This window comes from Brachycentrus maculatus, unplaced genomic scaffold (assembly GCF_059751285.1).
Source record: "Brachycentrus maculatus isolate JH-2025_06_01 unplaced genomic scaffold, ASM5975128v1 h1tg000277l, whole genome shotgun sequence".
Lineage (NCBI taxonomy): Eukaryota > Metazoa > Arthropoda > Insecta > Trichoptera > Brachycentridae > Brachycentrus > Brachycentrus maculatus.
The window spans coordinates 529,202-544,956 of NW_028281028.1; the positions used below are offsets into that span (position 1 = coordinate 529,202).

Here is a 15,755-nt window from a genome sequence, read left to right on the forward strand (position 1 = left end):
TTTCTGCTTAATAAAAAGCTTCTTTACATCTCACCAATAGATGTCTCTAGTGAAGTTTTAGTGATTCATGAACAAGGTTTCTAAATTGGTTCATATATATAGAACTTCCAAGAATTCGAGTAGTGTGGTTGTCAATAATGGGTAGAATTGGTGAATGTTACACGTGTGTAAAGTGATCACTCAAACCAGCCTATGAAGGTCGTAAGCCCCGTAAATGCCCAGACTTCCATATTCTTCTTCATCTTTGATGAGATGTCAAAAAATAATATGAAAATATATTATTTATTTAGATTGACCTTTTGATCTGTTGAAAATGCGATAGGTGCCTTTGATTGTTGATGTGTTTTACATACATGCTAATCACCCTCATAAGTACGTATGTGTGCACCTTGTTCCTACACGCCGAGTACGGATGTGTGTCACGGTCAGGGCGTGCGTAGAATACTGTATTATCATCACACTTCTGCCAGTAAAAATTATAAAAACACCGCTTTTTCAAGGAAAGTGGGTATCACAATAGCCAAACTAGGGATCGAAAATCCTGATCAACCTTGTAACGAAAGGTATGAAAAGTACGCTCTGTTCACAGATATTTTACCTCCATTTAAAAAAAAAAATATACTTTATATTATTTTTTACATCTCATAAAAGATGAAGAAGAATATGAAAATCTGGGCATTTACGGGGCTGACGACCGTCATAAGCTGGTTTGAGTGATCACCAATTCTACCCATTATTGACAACCACACTATTCTTTTTATTTTATTTAATTACCTAACGTCCAAGTGACTCTGAAATCTAGCTACGGCTTATGCAACACCGTTTATCATGTCCCTACTCAGACTTCAACTTTATAAGTTTCATGGCCTATGCCTACTTGTGAGTGGATTTACTCTTTATGTTTAAAGTTACTATAATTTCATGTAATTCATGAGTGAAAATTCTAGGCAAAAACACTCGCGACCACACTACTCAAATTCAAATGTTCTATATATATGAACCTTTTTTTGAAACATTATTCTTGAATCAATAGAACTTCACTAGAGACATTTGTTGGTGAGATGAAAATGATGATGCCCAGACTTCCATATTCTTCTTCATCTTTGATGAGATGTCAAAAAATAATATGAAAATAACCCCTGTAATTGGAGATAATCCAGATTTTGTGAACAAGTATTTGGACACACTCAAAATGTTGTAAATTTATACTTTAAATAATTTAATCGTGAATGACGTCAGAACATACACTTTTTCGACGCTGTTTAAATTTTTCACGACGGCTAAATATATTTTTTTGCAACATTTTGTTGTGTCTCCAAATACTTGTTCACAAATCTGGATTATCTCCAATTATAGGAGTTAGTTTTCTTTTTCTTTTTTGACATCTCAACACAGATGAAGCAGAATATGGAAGTCTGGGCATTTTCGAGGATTACGATCGTCATAGGCTGGTGATCACTTCACACATGTGTAACATTCACCAATTCAATCCATGATTGACCACCACACTAATCAAATTCTTGGAAGTTCTATATATAATATATGATCCAATTTCGAAATATTGTGTACACATTGTGTGCACATTTACACTGTGTGAAGTGATCACTTAAACCAGTCTATGACTGTCGTAAACCCTGTAAATGCCCAGACTTGGCTTGATTGATTCGGCATTATCTTTGCGGAATGCTTTGTTATTTTAAAAATTAAACACTTGTTTACTGTGACTTACTGAGTTTTATTTAGTAACACACGGGTAGTTTCGAAAACTACAGTTGTTTTAAAAATCTAAAAATTATAATCAAAGAACATCGTCGTGCACTTACTAGTAATTATTTTTCAGAGTTCGCGAATCACACAATGAAAACTCATCACTCGTTTGACTTACATACACTTAAATTATTACACCCAGTTACAAAGTTCCAATCATGAACAATTTAGAAAATTTAGAAATAAAAAATAAAAAATAGGTAAAATATTAATTAATAATGTGCTTTTCTAAAATACGTCACCATTATTATCTATCTTCCCATTACAAAAAGTTCTGCCCTTAACCCCTGTCTGTATATTTTTGTGCTCGTTAGTTTTAGTAATCAACTGTTCATGAGAACAGCGGTAGTTTTTGAAACTAGTGTGTAATGAAATAAAACTCAATAAGTGGTTTTATACAAGTGTTTAATTTATAGAATAATTACCTTATATTTATATCCTACATTCCTCCAGTCGAATTATAAGTTCGCTATCGGGAACACATGGGTCTAGAGCAGTGGTCTTCAAAGTGGGGTGCGTAGAACATTCTAGAGTGTACGCCACATTTTTATTTGAAATACTTTGTGTCCTATAACGCGTACAAAATTATAACAGAAAAAAGAAAATGAAAAAAATATAGCTTTTACGACGGTCCCTTATTCATTTTCCAAGAGAAAAAAAAATTTAACATTCACACATAGATTTAGAATATACTTTCACGACATTTTAAGTGTGTCCAAATGCTTGTTCATAAATCTGCATTTTCCCCACTTAGGAGTTATTTTTCTTCATCTATGTTGAGATGTCAAAATGTTAGAATCTACAAGCTTGTTTGAAAGAAGATATGAGCATCCCATAGCTAACGATCTGGCATTTGGCTGGCTTAAGCGATCACGTTATACACTTGTGTAAATATATGCGAACTCGAACGGAATGAATCTCACCTATGTTCAAACGAAGCAAGATAAAACAAATAAACACTTGACAAATTTCTCAAGTGGTGGCGCCACAAATAGTCATATTTCCAAATCTATCAAAAATTGTACCAGTATTTGGCAGGTCTCAAAAATTAATGTAATATGCATGTTCAATAATGGGCAGAATGGTGAACGTTACACAAGAGTATAAGGTGATCGCTTTTCAGCAAAATGCCAGGCTCTGGGATGCTCAGACTTCCATCTTCTTTCATATAAAAAGAACGATATATCGCTCACTCCTTTCAACAAGGTCATATATAAAAAAAATGATTTTTCAGGAGATCGTTTTTAATGTTTAAAAATATAATGAAATGTATTAAAAATGAATATTAAGCCACTTATTGAACTTTTTACTGTGCAACATATCTTTTTAGGTAATACCTGAATGTTTTTTCTCCATTTGAAAAGTATTATTAAAAATATAATTAAACTATACCTTTTCTTCAAAATGCAAAAACAACACTTTCTGCCCTGTAGCGGGTAAATATTAAGTTGAAAATATACCGCTTTTGCTGGGATATAGTACATTTTCTGGGCATTCCGATAACATGCACAACTGAAAATTGACGATTTTTGATGTATGACGTTGTTGAAAGGAATGAGCGATATGTGTTATATCATGTCGAGACACCTATAATATTGTTTTTTTAATTCTTTGATCAATATCTACTAACATTTTATGAGAATAATTGCCTTCAAAACAATTTTTTGTGGTTTATGTGGATAACGCAAATACCACATCCATATTTGTTTCGTTGTCGTTTGTTGTTATTATACCATACGAGTATACCTAGCAAAAATTTGAATTTTTATCAAGTTACAAACCTATTTCTCTATTTTAGGGGCTCTATGGTACATGTTTCAAAGAAAAATTATTAATTAAATTATTCACAATATTTTGAATGTGTTTAAAATTTAAATTTAGTCCGCCTCCGTAGTGTAATGATCAGCACGCTCGGCTACCGTTCTAGAGGTACCGGGATCGATTCCCAAGGGGGGTAAAATAAATATAAGTGATTTTTTTCACTGTCATATTTATTCAATATTACCCTGGACTGGTACCTGAAGCGGAGGGCTGATCACCTTTCCTTCATGTGTAAACGATCAAGATAACACTGCGTTTATATGCCGCAGTGCCCTATGCACCATTGGGGTGCGGATAAGGGTTTTTTTATTATTATTATTAAAATTTAATTCACAAATTAATGATTTTCCTTAATTTCAGTCAATAATTATTTTTTTCTCCTCTCGTTTTTTGTCAGTACACCCACGATATATTGGATTTTTTGTTGTCTTTTAGAAAATGTGTTGTAAAAATATTTTGTATTGTATTTTTATTAACTCCTTACCTATTAACGCCTCTTTTCTTTTCAAAACCATATATTTATTTCGAAGAAAAACTGGATTTTCAATACAAAAACTGTTTAAAAAAACTAACTAACTAACTAACTAACCATCACGCTGCTTCCCCGCAGGGGTAGGCAGAGAGAATCGAACGCCACACCACTCTGTCCTTGCAAACATTCTTTGCCTCTTCTACATTCATGCATCTCCTCATACATACCCGACGATTATTACGACTCCTGACCCGGCCGCTTTCAAGTATTTGACATACCTGATTGTGCCAAGTTTTCCTCGGTCGTCCTCTGCTTCTTTTTCCAACTACATTCGCCTCATAAATTTGTTTAACCGTTCTTTCTTCACTCATACGCTCCACATGTCCAAACCATCAAATTACGTCTAATGTTACCTGGGTTTTAAGAAAATTATGTTACGATTTATCTTGTGTTGGGCCTTAAGTGTGAGGTTATTATCCTGTCACCCTATGCACTATGGAGTGTAGTGCACTTTTAGAATTTCCACCGCGACCTCGCTATTAGCAGAGATTCTCTCAAGGAGAAGTCGCGGCATTGCGCGGAGTGTTTATCTTATCATTGAGATAATAAGATAATTAGCGGTTTGTTTCTCCTCCAACAACATTCCCAGCCAGAGATGTTATACATCTATAAAGATAGTTATTTAACTTTAATTTTATAAACATGCCTTTGTTCACATGCCTTTGTTCCCGCGCTAACCGCGAATGCATTTGATTGTCTGAATACAAAATGCGGACATAAAGAGTCCAGAATATTATCACGTAAAATATCATCAAAAACGTAAAATGCTAATGCCGATATGTTGCTAACTCCTTTCAAGAACGTCATAACTCAAAAACTTGATTTTTCAGGGAACGTTTTAAAGTTTAAAAATATAACACAATGTATTAAAAATAAATATCAAGCCACTTATTGAACTTTTTACTGTGCAACAGATCTTTTTAGGTAAAACCTGAAGGTTCTTTCTCCATTTGAAAAATATTTAGTATATTTAAAAAAATAAATAAACAATACCCTTTCTTCAAAATGCAAAAACAACACTTTCTGCCCTGTAGCAGGTAAATATTAAGTTAAAATATGCAGCTTTTGCTGGGATATAGTATATTTTCTGGGCATTCCGAAAACATGCAGAACTAAAAATTGAAGATTTTTGATTTATGACGTTCTTGAAAGGAGTGAATGTCTCTTTGTAAAATATAAAGAAGGTCATTAAAAAACTAATTATTTCACAATAAATGCTAAAGATCATGTAAAATGCTCGTAATTACTAAAAATCTGTTGATAAAATGTTCGGACACAAATCAACAGTGACCATTAAGATATTCGTTTCATTTCTCATTATCTCAAAAGAAGTTATTTCGAGATGTCGTGGTAATGAACGAGACCAGGTCTGGCCAACCCAAATTGCACCCCGGGCCGCATCGATAATCTTAAATTTTCCTAAGGGCCGCACGAATTTCATACTTATTGATTTTTTCGTAAGTATTATAAATAATTTGAATACATTTTTGTCAAATTTAACAAATCAAAATTATTAATTATGATACATTAGTCAAACAATGTTACTAATTTTATTTTATATAAAAACATTTTATCAATGGTCACTGCGACATTTTAGTTTCTTGTAATTACAGAAACATTTTTTGTTATTACAGAAACTTTATTGGGTTTAATAAATTAAAATATATTCTGAATGACCCGATATTTAAAAGTAAAATATTGGCCCGCAGGCCGCGGGTTGGCCACTCATGAACTAGACGATCAAAATGGGCTTGTAGAATAGAATGTGACCGGTTACTTTAAAATACAAAATATTTCAATGTTATCTTGTATTATGCAGCAATTAGGGTAGACAAGCATTTAGGTTAATGGTTTTTGTGACATATGTGATTTTTAATTCTTATTTGAACGTATAGTATATCTTCAATGGATTTCGTGCATTTAGATAAAAAAAAGCACTCGGTAGTTCATAAAATTATCCTTAAGACCCCAGTTTTCATAAAGTCGCAACTATATTATCTCTAAACTCAGGTAACATTTGTTGTACGTAATGTATTTTTTTCTTAAAACAGCATTTTCGTATTATATATATATATATATATATATATATATATATATATATATATATATATATATATATATATATATATATATATATATATATATCCACACCCCAATGGCGCATGGGGCACTGCATCGTCTAGAAGCAGTGTTATCTTGATTGTTAAATACACGAGGAAAAGGTGATCAGCCTTCCGCTTCAGGTACCAGTCCAGGGTCGGGTCATATTAAATAAATATTAGACCGAAAAAATCAATAATATTTATTTTGACCCTCTTAAGAATTGAACCCGGGATCTCCAGCTGAACGCGCTAACCACATATATATATATATATATATATATATATATATATATATATATATATATATATATATATATATATATATATATATATATATATATATATATATATATATATATATATATATATATATATATATATATATATATATATATATATATATATATATATATATATATATATATATATATATATATATATATATATATATATATATATATATATATATATATATATATATATATATATATATATATATATATATATATGTGTGTATACTAAAAAACAGAAAAAATATTTAAAAAACATTCTTTAAAAAAATATGTGTACATTCTTCGGCGTTCGGCCGACACATGAGTTTCGTTTTATCCTCTGCGAATATCCCCTTAAAAGAAAATTGAAATATGAAATTTTGCAGGTACAACGCTGTGCTTTATATCAAATAGAATTGCTTTTGACCACATTAGCAATATTACCTAGAGTGGTCAACATAGAGAAAAATGAAACCAAAATTGCGAGTCAATTATCATTTTTTAATTACTGAACGGAAAGTGTTTTTATTTGTTGCTTGCGTTCCTGATTAACCGCTGGTATAATAAAAACGATTGATATATATATATATTTAGTCCGAATATAAAAACGTGATAACGTATTTGATTTATCGTATGTATCCCATAAAAAACCATAATCATAATTCATTCAATCGAATGTGCTTATTAACCTTTCGTAAAAATTAAAAATGATATCGTTTCCAATTATTGTGTTAATGTCGCTTTTATCTTAACAGCCAATTACAGAAGGCAAGCTTTACTTAATTAATTACACAAATTTAATCCGGTGAAATTAAGAGGAATTAAGATTAACTGTATCTGAAGAGGAAGACCGAGGAAAACTTGGCATGATCAAGTATGTTATTTCACATACTTGAATATGGTCAGGTCAGGAGTCGGAATAATCGGCGTGTATGTGTGAGATGTATGAATGTGTAAGAGGCGAAGATTGTGTGCAAAGAGAGATTGGTATGGCGTTCTATTCTCTCTACCTATCCCTGCGGTGAAAGAGCGTGATGGCTGTTCTTTGTTTTTTTTAGTTAGTTAAAAACTTTTATTTTCAACTGATGATGAGAACACGAGTAGCTCTCGAAACTAGTGATAACATTATTAAACTTTGACATCTCAATAAAGATGAAGAAGAATATGGAAGTCTGGGTATATATATAGGGCTTTTGACTAATCATAGGCTGGTGACGTGAGCACAACATTCACCATTCTACACATAATTATAAATAAAAAAATATGCATAAAAAATGAAAATAATGTTTTCAGGCATTTCCCAGTATATATAAACATCGGGGTTCGGGTCGTGCATACATCGAAAAAGAGTTTATCCATCTAACATGGATGTCTCTTGTAAATTCATATGTACAGCGTCATGAGATTAATGATATATGTAGGAGTTCCAAAAAATTGACTTGTGTGGTTGTCGATCATGGGTACAGTGCTGAATGTTGCACGTGCGTAAAGTAATCACATAACCAGTCTTTGACAGGTCATAAGCCCTGTAAATACCGAGCCTCCCATATTATTCTTTATCTATGTTGCGATGTCAAAAATATGAATTAATTTTCGTTTTATATTCAGTTATAAAAAGATTGTGTTGTTATACTGAGCTGAAAAAAATTAAAATAATATTTATCTCACTTTGAAATCGCTTTTAATTAAAGCTTTAAATTAACTATACGCTACAGATTTTTTTTACCAACGACAATTATCTTTTATTTTTTAATTATGCACACACCATGTGTTTTTATTACATGTTGGAGTTCAAACAACCGGGATTGCGGTCGAGGAAGTCAGATAGATTTGTGGGTGTTGACTCGCCTATTACAGCTAGATAACAAGCTGTTTTCTAATGTAAAATGTGTTTCAAATTAATATGATAATCACTTGGATGCATGACTGGGTAAAAAAGTCACTTTGTGGTAATACCTATATTTTTTAAATAAAAATTTTACTTGGTAAAAGAAGAGAAGAAAATATGAAGAAGAAAAGTAAATAAGTATTGGGAAAAGAATCAGAGGAAGACCGAGAAAAACATGGCACGATCAGGTATGCCAAATACTTGAAAGTGGTCAGGTTAGGAGTCGTAACAATCGGCGGGTATGTATGAGGAGATGCATGAACGTGGAAGAGGCGAAGAATGTTTGCAAGGACATAGTGGTGTGGCGCTCTATTCTCTCTGCCTACCCCTCCGGGAAGCAGCGTGATGGTTAGTTAGTTAGTTAGTTAGTTACTTGGTAAATACCTCTATTTCTTAAAATTTACTATGACACGTGTCTCGATGGATTCTGGATGCTTATTTTTATAATTTTTTTTAAATTTTATTTTTTTCATAGTTACATACATTTTTTTACTATATGTATTACGGCTCTTTACACAGACAGAGTGGTGTGGCGTTCGATTCTCTCTGCCTACCTCAGAGGGAAAGGTTAGTTAGTTAGTTTGTTAGTTAATTTTGAGAATTCATTTAATATATTGATCCGATGCATCACGTTAATCCATTATTATTAATTACTGGTTACATATCGCTCACTCCTTTCAAGAACGTCATAAATCAAAAATCGTCAATTTTGAGTTGTGCATGTTTTCGTAATGCCCAGAAAATGTACAATATCCCAGCAAAAGCGGCATATTTCTAACTTAATATTTACCCGCTACAGGGCAGAAAGTGTTATTTTTGCATTTTGAAAAAAAGGTATTGTTGAATTATTTTTTTAAATATACTAAATATTTTTCAAATGGAGAAAAAATATTCAGGTTTTACCTAAAAAGATCTATTGCACAGTAAAAAGTTAAATAAGTGGCTTGATATTTATTTTTAATACATTGTATTTTATGTTTGAACTTTAAAAACGTTCTCCTGAAAAATCAAGTTTTTTGATTTATGACGTTCTTGAAATGAGTGAGCGATATATGATAATAATGGCCAAGTTCTACCAAGGGCTAAGTGTTGTGGGGAATCACTGATTACAGTGAATTGCCCTCAGGTGGTATATCTCGGTCATGTGGTACGTGATGAGAACTACCAAGCATATCATCTATTTCTTAGGGTCAACATAGAAAGAAGACGTGACAATCTCAGAAGGTTTTCTGTCCTGAATTAGGAATATACGCATTCGACTTCACTGCAAATAGAATCTAGAACCTAGGATTTGTTCCAGACAGGACACAGATCTAGGGGTGTGTTTATATATATATATATATATATATATATATATATATATATATATATATATATATATATATATATATATATATATATATACATACCTATATATATATATACATATTTTTTTTTTTACATCTCATCAAAGATGAAGAAGAATATGGAAGTCTGGGCATTTACGGGGCTGACGACCGTCACAGGCTGGTTTAAGTGATCACTTCACACACGTGTAACATTCACCAATTCTACCCATTATTGAAAACCACACTACTCAAATTCTTGGAAGTTCTGTATATATAACCTAGGATTTATCACACGGGCAAGTCACGCCCCTGCTTGTAACTATGTTATGAGATTGATGGGCAAACTGCCTCCCGATCTTTGAGATGTTTGCCGATCTGATAGTGATAATTGGAGAAAGGTAATGAATGAAATGAATGTAAAGAGAGCAGTGTTCGTACGAGAGTTATTTTTAAATATAATATTTAAATCCAGACTGCCATGCAAATGAGATACTATCTACATCTACCGAATAAATGATAGCTTACAGTATAAGTACTTCATGTTTATTTTAAATATATGTTATTTTTTATAAATGAAATATATCGTGGGTGTATTGGCAAAAAATGTTAACTCGAAAATATGCAATTTTGAATTACTGATGAAAACCAATATTTTTAGCTTTTCCACTTTTTTTATTTGACCAGCGACCGGGTTTCGTCGTTACCGACATCATCGCTCATCGGTCGCTGGTCAAATAAAAAATGTGGAAAAGCTAAAAATATTGGTTTTAATCTAATAATAAATTAAAAATGCAATTCCATCACGAAGTGTCAGTGGATAATTTAAATTTATTAATTACTGATGTATTTTACAAAGTTTTTAACGTTCTATAAACTGGCAAAATACACTAAGTATAATTTTTGACATCTCATCAAAGATGAAGAAGAATATGGAAGTCTGGGCATTTACAGGGCTGACAACCGTCAAAGGCTGGTTTAAGTGATCACTTTACACACGTGTAACATTCACCAATTCTATCCATTATTGACAACCACACTACTCAAATTCTATATATATGAACCAATTTTGAAACATTATTCTTGAATCACTAAAACATCACTAGAGACATCTATTGGTGCGATGAAAAGAAGCTTTTTATTGAGCTGAAACTCTTTTATTAGTATGTGAGGTCCGAATCCTGGATTATAATCACACACATAAGAAACGCCAGAAAATATCATTTTCATTTTTATTATTTAAGCTTATAATTTGACCAGATAATTTATGTTACAACATTTTGAGTGTGTCCAAATACTTGTTCACAAAATCTGGATTACACTAAGTAGTTTGAAATTTCATATTTATGTGGTTTTAAAAGTAAATTCAATTTTATGTTTCAAATCACTTAAACCAGCCAATGACGGTCGTCAGCTCCGTAAATGTCCAGTCTTCCATATTCTTCATCATATTTGATGAGATGTCAAAAATAATATGAAAATAACTCCTATAATTGGAGATAATCCAGATTTCTGAACAAGTATTTGGACACACTCAAAATGTTGTAAAGTTGTTTTTTTATTATTATTATGATATGTAATATTCATCAGTTGATGTCTGTGTAGGAATAATTATTGTATGTAACTAAATTAGACACTCCTTTCAAGAACGTCATAAATAAAAAAACTTGATTTTTCAGGTGAACGTTTTAAAGTTTAAAAATATAATACAATGTATTAAAAATAAATATCAAGCAACTTATTGAACTTTTTTCTGTAATCTTTTATCTTTTTAGGTAAAAACTGAAGGTTTATCTCCATTTGAAAAATATTTAGTATATTTAAAAAAAATGATTAAACAATACCCTTTCTTCAAAATACAAAAACAACACTTTCTGCCCTGTAGCGGGTAAATATTGAGTTTAAAATATGCCGCTTTTGCTGGGATATAGTTCATTTTTTAGGCATTCCAACTAAACATGCACAACTAAAAATTGACAATTTTTGATTTATGACGTTCTTGAAAGGAGTGAGCGTAATAAGTGTTACTTTAGCTACACTTTATGTTATTATTCCATTATGATTTTGTTCATGGACATTATTTTCAAGACGATATTGAGTGAAGAAATTTGTCGCGGCTCATGTGATACGCTTTATAAATTTGCAGCACTTCAAATGGATTTATGACGTAGTGAGTTAGCACCAATTAGGGAGCATCTCGTTAATTGACCTAATTGTGATAATACATGTACAGGGTTCTGCGTTTTTATTGCCTGGTGCTAAAGAAGCACTTACAATAGATAAAAATAAGTCTTTTTATACAGACCAATAAAGATAAGAGTCTTTTTAGGTGCTAGACATTTTACGAAAATCAATTAGTATGTTGGGAGTTACATGTTATATATATTATATATGGGGTGTTTTTTTAGAGGTACAAAAATTCAAATTTCCCAGAAAATTGATGGCGGCACCCGCCGTGTGGCATGTTGCGCCATCTTGTTGAAACCACAGCTCTGTCACATCATTGCTATTGCACTGAGGTACGAAGAAAACAGTAATCATGGTTCTGTAGCGCTCTCCATTGACCGTAACATTCTGGTCGGCATTGTCTTGATAAATAAAAAAAATATGGGCCAATGATTCCACCTGCCCATACAGCACGCCAAACAGTGACTTTTAATGGATGTAAGGGCGTCTCCACAAAGGCTTCTGGGTTTCTCTGACACGATACACAAATAAAAAGATATATACACACACACACACACACACACACACACACACACACACACGCGCGCGCGCGCGCGCACACACACACATACATACATATATTTTTAACGTTTAACCTTCAACTTTTAACGTTCAAGTGGAGAAATCCAGATTTGCGAACAATAATTTGGACACACTCAGAACTGAGTAATTATTTTTCTTACTATTTAATCCTCAATTGTATTATTTTACTGTTTGAATCGAAGCGGCCAGACTATGGAAAGAATTACCTCTACTTAAATGCATCTTTTCTTATAACTTTTAATAAACGTCTGAGACATTACTTTTTATCATTAGAATCCTAACTCATATTATTTTTTGACATCTCATCAAAGATGAAGAAGAATATGGAAGTCTGGGCATTTACGGGGCTGACGACCGTCATGTCGTCAGCCCCGATGATGAGATTGATGAGATGTCAAAAAATAAAATGAAAATAACTCCTGTAATTGGAGATAATCCAGATTTTGTGAACAAGTATTTGGACACACTCAAAATGTTTTAAAAAATCCTAACTCTCCATTAAACCTCCTCCCTTAGTTCTTCGCTCTACCTCCATCCCTAAACTCCCTTTTTCCTTTGCCCTCCTTATTATCATGTTTTGTAATTTATGTTTTTTAAATGTTAATTTGTAATTTATGCTTTTTTTAAATGTTCAAGTACTATCTACCCTCTGATTGCAAACGGCTATATATGGTATCAAACGTTTATATCAATATCACTAGTCTGTTTTTGTTTGATAGATTTATATTATCCACTGACACTTCGTGATGGAATTGCATTTTTAATTTATTATTAGATTAAAACCAATATTTTAGCTTTTCCACTTTTTTATTTGACCAGCGACCGGGTTTCGTCGTTACCGACATCATCAGACTGGTCATCAGACCAGTCTGATGATGTCGGTAACGACGAAACCCGGTCGCTGGTCAAATAAAAAAAGTGGAAAAGCTAAAATATTGGTTTTAATCTAATAATAAAAAAAAAAATAAAAAAAATGTTTTTGTTTGCTTAGAAGATATTGCTTTTTAGTACTAAGCCCGCCAATGTATTTATTTATTGTCTGTACATGAAGTTCTAAATAAATAAATAAATAATCTCCCTGTATATAAGTCAAAGTGGTATTATTATCCGTTGACCTCTGACCTGAACGAGCGTTATATTTACACAAGTGGTCTGAAGTCGTAAGTCAATTGTGACAAATTAATAATAAATGGACTTACAACGCTCGATTCGCCAAAACTGAGTTATTATTAGCGCCAATCGTTATACATTGGCACTCTATCGGGATATTTACAATGTTACTATTATAATATCGTGGGTATACTGGCAAAAAACGTTAACTCTTAAATTCCTGTTTCAATAATCCTTGTTATTTAAAAGTTTTAGCCTGAATAAAATACCCACTATTAAACTCAAAGTTGAATTTACTTTTTAAATTTACAGCCGAAAAAGACTTGGCACGATCAGATTACTCACAACCTTAAATATGGTGTCAAAAGTCTGCGTAATCGGATGGCATGTATGGCTAGATGTATGGACGTGAAAGAAGAGTATGTCAGGACAGAAGAATGTGGTATTCCATCCTCTCTGCCAACCCCTGCGGGAAACGGCGTGATGATAGTAGTAGTAGGAGTTGAATGTGTCATTGACTGTTATGTTTTTTCTACCTTTATTTGAAATTTACTGTATGCACGGTAGGTTTTGTTTGTTATTAATTTTTGTTTCCATTTGTAAAATTCTTTAAGCCCTGGCGGTGAGCGTTGACGTCCATGTGACATTGTAAACCGGCTTAAACCATTGTTTCCGGCCCACAATGAAGCAGGCCTTATTACACGGAATAGGATCACAGTTACGAACCATGGTATAAATTCGACTCGTAACTGGTAACTGGGTGGGAAAAAAACACTTCACCATTTTGTGATTTTTTTATTGTATTCCAAAAAAAATCAGTTCAATGAAATTTTCATGTAAGCTTAAGTGACTTTTGGAAATATATGCATTTTATTATTTTTTATTTATGTAATATAGTAACAAGAGTTTTTTTTTTAAATAATTTAAATAATTCATTTTGTAGGTTTTTTTACTTTACAATCTTAAAATTGATAACGCTGTTCTCTCCAATAAAGAGACTAAGCTCTTGTGCTTGGAACCAGTCTATGACGGTTCTTCATCTATGTTGAGATGTCAAAAATGTTTAAAATAACTCCTAAGCGGAGATAATCCAGATTTAACAAGTATTTGGTCGTATTAAAAATGCGGTAAATTAAATAACTGGTCAAATTATAAGCTGCATAATTTTTTTATCACATTTTCAGGCCGGGCTCAGTTATGTCAATTTGATCCAATATTCGGACCTTGCATACAAATAGAACGAATCTTTGCTTTGAAAAAAACTTTCCAGGGACAGATTCTAACATATATGTGAGTAGTGAACTCCCATGAACGAGTTTGATCAATACATCTAGGGGTTACCAAAATTGAGTAGTGTGGTTGTCAATCATGGGTAGAATTCGTGAATGTTACACGTAAGTAAATTAATCTCTTGAACCAGCCTATGACGGTCGTAAGGTCTGTAAATTCCCAGACTTTCATATTCTTCTTCATCTATGTTGAGATGTCAAAAATGTATAAAATCTACTTAATTTTTTTTCTTTATATATCTTTTAAAATAAATCCAGTTATCCGAATTTCTTGCTACGCAAATGGGGTCTGGTCCCAACATTCGGATAGTTGGAATTCTGGAATTTATTCTGGATTTTCTATTTGGAAAAAAAAATCATTTTTTCAAAAAAAAAACAATCATTCAAAAAAATTGACAAAGTTGTCAATTTTTTTGAATGATTGAATAACCAACCTTGAAATAAAAATTTATTTTTTGTGGAAGAATGTTAAAAATTGTCATTTTTAAAAGTATTGTATAATTTTTTTGTACCCCAGTTTTTGATGCACGGTGTACACGTTTGATGCTACCTTTATGTCCATATAATTTGACACTATTTGATAACTACTGCCATGTGCGTCATAGAGAACGTGACGGGGATATTATATTACTTTACGTTTTATTGACTATAATTCTAGAATTAAAATGTTTATCTATTCTTGTGCCCGTACTAAAATAGTTCAAAAATAGATAACTCGTGAAAATGCACCTTGAGTTTATTGCTCAGTTAGGGAAAAATGCGTACATACAAAATGTGTATTGTCATAAATGTGCTCACGAAAAACGCAATCAGGAAAAAATGCGTACATACAAAATTGAGTGATGTCAAAAATGTGCACACGAAAAACTCAATCAAGGAA

At 32.1% G+C, this 15,755-nt stretch overlaps 1 protein-coding gene across 4 annotated transcripts in view; it reads left to right on the forward strand.

The window, feature by feature from the left end:
* The window catches only part of LOC148305211 (inositol-trisphosphate 3-kinase B-like), a 102,914-nt gene that overhangs the window by 46,547 nt on the left and 40,612 nt on the right, over positions 1-15,755 (forward strand). The gene's annotated exons all lie outside the window — the stretch shown is intronic.